Source organism: Trachemys scripta, chromosome 2 (genome assembly GCF_013100865.1).
Source record: "Trachemys scripta elegans isolate TJP31775 chromosome 2, CAS_Tse_1.0, whole genome shotgun sequence".
In the NCBI taxonomy this organism is placed as follows: Eukaryota; Metazoa; Chordata; order Testudines; family Emydidae; genus Trachemys; species Trachemys scripta.
This window is the reverse complement of record NC_048299.1, coordinates 204,077,046-204,085,905: the sequence shown is the minus strand read 5'-3', so window position 1 is coordinate 204,085,905 and position 8,860 is coordinate 204,077,046.

Genomic DNA, 8,860 nt, shown 5'->3' with positions numbered 1-8,860 from the left:
TCATTACTGGATAAAATTAAACTGAAATAAACCACTCAAGCTGAAATAAGAGTATCTACACACAGACTTGCACCACCCTACCTAAATCTGTTCAAAAACACACCTTTAGTAAACTGGTGCAAACTTGCATGTAGAGATGCATTTCAAGGGTGGGAAAAGAGAGCAAAAAAATGGTTTACTTTGTCTTTTGGATGAAAGGATCTGTTTTACACTAAGGTGCATGATATCTTGTGAAAATCCTTATCTATCTAAGGTACTTATATGGCCCCCAATAGCACCTCACAATCTTTAATATATTTCTCCTCACAACATCCCTTTGAGGTAGGGGAGTATTGTCATCTCCATTTTAGAGATGAAAGATTGAGGCACAGAGAGACTAAGTGACTTGCCCAAGGTCATGTCAAAGTCTGTAGCAGAGCAGGGAATGGGCCCCTGATCTTCACATTCCAGGCTAGCATCCTAACCACTGGACCATCCTTCCTCACCTTATCAATGCAATAGTCTCATCAAATGGTCACTTCTAGAAGAACCAGAACAACAGCTGTGCTAGTCTGGGCAGTTTCTGTTTTCAATTTAATTCAGTTTCACATGGACCAGATGTTCCCCACCTTTCATTAATGTCATTTATTAACTACATTGAGTAAATTATTCCAAATGTAAAGTGCAGATCTGAGGGCAACGTCTGACCAGTATAAATTAGCATTTTCCATCTATATTTCATTTGGAAAAGTTTCTCTTTTCCAGAATAAATGTAAGCAAGGGAAAGTAAAAGAAAGGAAATGTTCATACTGAATCATCTTACCTCTGATGAATCAATCCACTATCTCAGCTGTGATACCAGAAGCAGATGCTGGCACTCATTACTCATAAGAATAATGTTTTTAAAATTAACTCTTTAGAAAGATTAATTAAAGATTAAATAATCAATCACACTTTCCCTTGGCATATAAATAAATATGCATGTGTGTTTAATATTAGTTGGTTACATGGAATGTAAAAACAAGTTAAATGAGAACAGAATCAGGCGCTCAAAGTTGTATTTCCATCTGGAGTAAGGGGAGAATAACACTGCTTTACAGCCAAAATGCTTCTGAAATAAATGTAGTCAAACTTTACTAATTCTGGGTCACTGAGAACGAAAATGATGCTTAAGATTGTTGATTGGCTCTAGTTTTCAAGATATGCTATTGGGTCAGTATATACGACCCTTGACTTGGGAATGGCAGAGGATAAGTGAGTTATAAAGGGAAGGGATCTCAATTTAAACCAGAAATGACTAAAATACATCTTTGACTGGATCTATGAATAAATCTATGATTGGCTTTGGACAGTACTTGCTTTTTAGGCGAAACAATGAATGATGCAATCTGAAGCTGGTATTGCGTCATACATGATATGAATTGCATCATGTTATTCCTAGAAGTCATGGATGATGCAATCCTAATGAAGCTTACATCACTCTGCTGAACAAATTGCCCTATATCAGCTCTAGAAATCATACAGTGTCGTGCTCTCTTATTTGTCAGTGTTTGATTTTGCAAAGGGACACATTTCTGTTTAGCCAAAGTGAGCAGAGATGCCTCATATTTGTGTGAACACTGCAGATAACTTCTGCTATGTTTGTGGTGAAGTGACTTTTGCATCACAAAAGCGCAGTACAACCACTATAGTTAAGAAAGCCTATCACCTTTATTTTGGCTGCAAAATTGGAGATCAGGACAAGAGGTGTAACCACACATATGCTGCAACACTTGTGCAACAAATCTTCACCAGTGGTTGAACAGGAAAAGGAAATCTATGCCTTTTGCCGTGCCAATGATTTGGAGAGAGCAACAGATCATACCAGCAATTGTTACTTCTGCATGGTGCCTCCAGTTGGGAAAGGTGTTTCAAAGAAGAAAAAGTGGACTGTGCATTATCCAAACATTCCATCAGCTATAGCCCAGTACCCCACGGAGAAAGACTGCCAGTTCCTGATGCACCAGAATCATTCTCGCTTGAGTCAGATGAGGAAGAGGAAGAGGATGAAACTTCTGGTCCTGAACCATCAATGTCACAGGACCCACATTTTCTCCCATCCTCCTCCTCTGAACCACACCTCATAACACAAGGTGAACTGAATGACCTGGTCAGGGATTTGGAACTACCCAACTGTAAGGCAAAGCTGTTGGGCTCCAGACTACAGCAGTGGAATCTCTTGGCAGGTGATGTTAGGGTTTCCATGTTTCGTGACCATCAAAAGGATCTTGTCCCATTCTTCTTCATGGAAGGTGATCCTGTAGCCTGCAACAACATCGATGGTGTGATGACAGCCCTCAACATCGTTCATGATCCAGATGAGTGGAGACTGTTCATTGATTCATCGAAGACGAGTCTTAAAGCTGTTTTACTGCATAATGACAATGTTTTGCCATCAATTCCAGTTGGTCATGCAGTCCATATGAAGGAAACCTATGACAACATGAAACAACTTTTGAGGTGCATAAACTATGACCAACATCAGTGGCAGCTTTGTGGCAATTTGAAGGTTGTTGCTCTCTTGCTTGGTCTGCAGACTGGATACACGAAGTACTGCTGTTTTCTCTGCGAATGGGATAGTCGTGCAAGAGATTCCCACTACATCAAGAAAGATCGGCCACTCTGACAGTCATTGGAGCCTGGGAGGAAAAGTGTTCAGCATCCACCACTTGTTGAATCAAGGAAGATTTTGTTACCACCCTTACACATCAAGCTGGGTCTGATGAAGAACTTTGTCAAGGCCATTGACAAAACACAAGCAGCTTTCAAGTACCTCCGTGGAAAATTTCCAAGGTTAAGTGAAGCTAAGATAAAGGAAGGTGTCTTCCAGATTCGTGAACTTCTTCGAGATGGTGTCCTCAGATTCGTGAACTTCTTCGAGATGATGAATTTGACCATGCACTGCGTGGCAAGGAAAAGACGGCATGGAAAGCCTTCCAGTTAGTGGCAATACATTTTCTCGGAAACAACAAGGTAGACAACTACAGGTTGTTGGTGGAAAACCTCCTCAAGGCATACAAAAGCCTTGGTTGCAACATGTCACTAAAGATACAGTTTTTGCACTCTCATCTAGATTTTTTTCCACCAAACTGCGGAGCAGTGAGCAACGAGCACGGCGAGCGATTTCACCAGGACATTGCAACAATGGAGAAACGCTGTCAGGGCAAATGGAGCCCATCAATGCTTGCAGACTATTGCTGGACAGTGACAAGAGATGCTCCATTTAATGAATACAAGAGACAAGCCAAGAAGCGCCGAGTAGACACTGAATAGGATTAAACTATGTACATAATAGTTTTTTGCCTTTTGTTTCACAATAAATTTTATTTATATAACCCTTTTGCTGATTTTTAAAGTGTTACATAAACAGGACAGGTGAAATATTATCATGTAAAGCAACCATAAACACATGAAAAGACCTAGGTTTACAATTTATGATTAAAACTCTACTACTGTCTACACAATAGACATAAAATGTAAAAACCTAAATTTCTTAGAAACAGTAGCCAATCAGTTGTTTTAATTGTCATATTTGAATTCAGCACATCGAAACACATAATAAATAGCACATTTTATCTCTGAAGCAGACGACTTCTCAAAAATTGTAGACCAGTGTAATGGGCTTAATCCTATGATGTGCTTAAATGCTTTGTCGAATAGGGATATAGGGTTTCCAATTTTGGTTGGATGTATTCCTGGAGGGTTCATCACATGACATAATCTTTAATTCCTGGAGACTCCAGGGCAATCCTGGAGTGTTGGCAACCCTAGGAAAGGACTTAATCACCTGCTTAAAAGTTAAACGGGCATTTACATGCTTTGCTGAATTGGGGCCTTAAGAACGTGATTAGCTTTAAGCATGTGAGCAGTTCCACTGAACTGAAGTCAATGGGACCATGCATATGTTTAAGAGCCAGGGGCATGCACACGGTGGGGCAAGCAGGGGTACACCGCCTCCCCCCAATAATTGTCAGGAGCATAGAATTCCTCCAGCCTGGAGGCCATGGTAGCAGGGAGAGCGAGCTCTTCCTGGGCCCCAGGGCTACCGGAAGGAGAGCAAGCTCCTGCCAGAGCGTGCGGGGAGGGTAGGGGGAGTTCTTGCCGGGGCAGGGGGTGGGAACAGAATATGTCCCCCAAAAAGGGCTCAAAGTTAAATTTCTGCACACACCCCTGTTAAGAGCTTTGGTGGATCTGGCCAGAAGGCTCAGTACCTTGCAGGATTGATCATAAAGGGTAAAATCCTGCCTGCACTGAGTGAATGGGAGTTTTGACGTTGACTTCAATAGGGCCAGCATTTCACCCATAATGGCTACAACATTTTACATCAAGAAGAAGTAGTTCCCTGGGATCCCCAAACTATCCCAGCTAGAGAGAGGGTCCAAATCAACCCCCAGATATGTCTCAGTGGCATAGCCAGGTTCTAAGTGCAGGGGGAGCAAACATAAAAAAGGCGCCCCCCAATGGCTCCTCCGGAGTCCAGCCGTCCTGCCAGCCCTCCCCCCTTGCCTGCAGGAGTCCAGCACTGGCCCGGCAGGCGCCGCTTTTGAAAAATGTGCTGAGGGGAAGCGGCTGCTTCCCCTGAACCCCCCTCGCTACGCTCCTGATATGTCTAGTGTGACAAAGTTCCTCCTCTATCTTGGTGGGTCCTGCGCTTATTGGCGGATTTTCTTGCCTCAGAGATTCACCATGTGGGTTGGGAAACAGCCCAGAGACCTTCCCCTCTGGGAGAACCCACAGTCCAGGTCAATTGGGAGGTTTGGGGGGAACCCAGGCCCGCCCTCTACTCTGGGTTCCACCCTAGGGCCTTGTGGACTGCAGCTGTCTATAGTGCCTCCTGTAACAGCTGCATGACAGCTACAACTCCCTGGGCTACTTCCCCATGGCCTCCTCCAAACACCTTCCTTATTCTCACCACAGGACCTTCCTCCCAGCACCGCTGGCCCGGCCCCGGGCCCCGACCCCCGGCCCCCGGCCCAGCACCGCCGGCCCCGCACAGCCCGGCCCGGCCCGGCCCCCAGCCCAGCCCCCCTGGCCCCGCATGTCCCTATTTTCCCGGACATGTTCGGCTTTTTGGGATTTCCCCCCGGACGGGGATTTGAGGCCCAAAAAGCCGGACATGTCCAGGAAAATCCGGACGTATGGTAACCCTAGTCCTAATTAGCCTGCCTACCTTAACAGGTTCTAGCAGGTTTCTGATTACTCTAGTGCAGCTCCTGCTCTGGTCACTCAGGGAACAGAAAACTACTCATCCAGTGACCAGTATATTTGCCCTCTATCAGACTCCTGTACCCCACTGGTCTGGGTCTGTCACACTAGCTACAAACTTTGGTAGTGAGGGGGACTGGGTTCACATTCTGCAGCTGGTGTTCATCTCTAATCACGCCACACAGACTCTATAAACAAATTACACTTGATTGTCCTCTGTGGTAATAGGGGCCTTACTGGAGCTGGGCCCATTTCATTTTAATATGAACATAAATATGGAGACATTAATAATTAGATAGCCTTGAAGGGCCCGATCCTGTTGTCTTTTGAATTGGAGGCAAAGGTCCCACTGGGAAGAGGGTTGGAAGCTAAGTCTCTGTTTGTACTTTTATTCCCAAGAAGAGTGTTTTATAGCCAGTGTGAAAATACTGGCTCGTGTGTACATTTTAATCATGTACTGCTGTACATGAAGAAACGCTATCTTCACACTGGTCAAAGTTCTATATGCTCTGCTATTTTTTTGTTTTGTTTTGTTTTGTTTTTTAATGAATTTCCTTCTTATTCTTGGCTTTCCATTTGTTCCCATACCTTTTCTGGGGGCTGTTTAATTGATTTAAAGTTCCAAAACATGAAAGGCTCTTCTCTGAGTATCATGGCCAGGTAGGTAGAGCCTGCTCCTTTATCTGGGAAGCGCATTTTCATTATGGTTGACTCCCGTCCCCTGGCCTGAGTTGCCAACCAAACATCTGGGAAAAATAAAATGTTTAATCTCTTGTATTTCACGTCCTGTTTTTTCTCTGTTGCTGCCAATGTTCTCTCTTTGTCATAAAAGTCAGGAAAAGTAGCTATTTATGTACCCCTTGCCACTGCATTCTGAGAATTACCCCGCCACACCATTTCTTCCTAAACAGCCTTTTTTTTAACAAACATCCATAATAGTGGTAGTATTAGTTGGCATATGAATTCCACTTAATTCTCCGCAAGATTCTCCTATGGTCTGTTTTTTTTTTTTTTTTTAACTAGGCAGTGTATTTTCTGCCATTTCCGGATTCTGTTTCCAGAAAGCAGCAATTATCAGCATTTTGGTTATTTTCAGCTACTTTGTTTTCACAAACATAGATTCTGCCTTTATTTTTCTTCATCCTTTGCTCCAGTCTTACTATATAGTCAAATTGTCCAGATTTAAAGAAGAATTTTCTACTTAATGATTTAATGAAGATGGGGGCCAGATCCTCAACTGGTATAAATTGTGAAGACTCCATTGACATCAATAAAGCTATGTCAGTTTATACCAGCTGAGGATCTGGCCCAGAGTGTTTTCCATAAATTCAAACTGATTCCATTAAAGCACCATGTGAAGATCCACTTTGTTGGGTATGGGCAAACTGGTGAGCTTAAAGAATATTCCTAATGGAAAAGTCCCAGGAAATGTAAGGGAGAATGATAACTTTGCTATAAAAATTTTAAACCAACCTATAGATTTCTATAATAGGGATATAACATGCCATTCAAATTCTATAGGATGGTTTAAAAATCTGTAAAAAATATTATTTATAAATTAGATGTATTTTTAGCATATTTTCTGAAAAACCCTCTTGGTTTCATCTCTATTAAATTTTACAGGATCTTTCCATAGGGAGTCTGATACTGCTAGCTTCTTGGCTCTGCTTGTGATATAGACAAAGCACATGATCTGTATAACTTTTAATTTGAGGCATGTCTCCATTCAGTTATGGCCCTGTGGTTACTTGGCTAGGTTCTACTCTTTTAATAAGTAGATTGCTGGTGTGACAGACCCAGACCAGTGGTAGAGGTCACTGGATGAGTAGTTTTCTGTTCCCTGAGTGACCAGAGCAGGAGCTGCACTAGAGTACTCAGGAACCTGCTAGAACCTGTTAAGACAGGCAGGCTAATTAGGACACCTGGAGCCAATTAAGAAGAAGCTGCTAGAATCAATTAAGGCAGGCTAATCAGGGCACCTGGGTTTTAAAAAGGAGCTCACCCTAGTTTGTGGGGAGAGTGTGAGGAGCTGGGAGCAAGAGGTGCAAGGAGCTGAGAGGGTGTGCTGCCGGAGGACTGAGGAGCACAAGCGTTATCAGACACCAGGAGGAAGGTCCTGTGGTGAGAATAAGGAAAGGTGTTTGGAGGAGGCCATGGGGAAGTAGCCCAGGGAGTTGTAGCTGTTATGCAGCTGTTACAGGAGGCACTATAGACAGCTGCAGTCCACAGGGCCTTGGGCTGGAATCCGGAGTAGAGGGTGGGCCTGGGTTCCCCCCAAACCTCCCAATTGACCTGGACTGTGGATGCTTCCAGAGGGGGAAGGTCTCTGGGCTGTTCCCCAACCTACATGGTGAATCTCTGAGACAAGAAAATCTGCTAATAAGTGCAGGACCCACCAAGATAGAGGAGGAACTTTGTCACACTGGCTTGACTGGCATAGTGTAGAAATGCATAAATTGACCAAAGCTGTGTGAGGAACGAGCCGGTAGCCGTAATGTCAAGTTTTGTCATCTGCAACACAAGTTTCGACATAATGTGAAGCAGTAGACCTCAGACCATCATCTTGCCATAAGAGGGGTGTTTGGGGACAAAATTAATCATTTTTGATTACACACACCATCTATGTCTTTATACATGACTGTACTGAGAAATATCATATTCTGTACACAGACATGCATTCAGTCCCTCTCGGATGTTCAGTCTCCTGTCAAACTCATCCATATTCTCATAGACTGTAGGGCCAGATGGGACCATCATGATTTAGTCTGGCCTCCTGCACATTGCAGGTAACAGAACTTCACCCACCCACTCCTGTAATTGACCCCTAACCTCTGGCTGAGTTACTGAAGTCCTCAAATCATGATTTAAAGACTTCAAGTTACAGAGAATCCACCATTCTGTCATTCCTAGTCTCATGCTTCCTCATCCTCTCTATAGTGAATGTTTAAAAACAATGCGTTTTCTAGTCATTTGCTTTGAGGATTTCCACTCTTGTGATATGACAAAGCTTATCTACCAGTTCAGTTCTACTAGCTAGTGCCGGGGAGCCCATACAAGGTATATGGACCCCCAATGTTGTACAGCTATGCTCTGCAGAAGCTCCTGCACTGTCATGGAGTCAGGTTTTGGGGGTTAGCAAGGCATGGCCAGTAGATCCATAGCTACATAATTCTGCCATCCAAAATCCACCACAGTGAGTGGAAAGGCAGAAACCTTATGCCTGCTGTAATGGCTACAAAACCAGTTTCATTGTTGCTATCCAGCCTTGAGAGAAGTGTAACCCCCTCGCTCTTGCAGAATCCCTTGTGCCAAGTCTGCGTACTCAGGCTTGGCACAGGGACCAGAATTTGGCACAATGTCTTAAAAGAAATCTATTCTTTCTTTCATAGAGAAAATGTGCATAATTTCCACTATTGTGAGAGGTCGTTAAGGATATACATTGTGTAAAGAGTAGTCAGTAGACCCTAACTGAGATACTATTATTCCTAGCTATTCCAGCACATATAATACATAAGGTCATATATTGTTCTCAGACTCATGCACTATGTAAGCAGATTGCCCCCTTCCTCCCCAACACAATCCACACAACAGATACAAACACAATAGGTAAGAAAGATGATCAGGGTGTAACTTAATT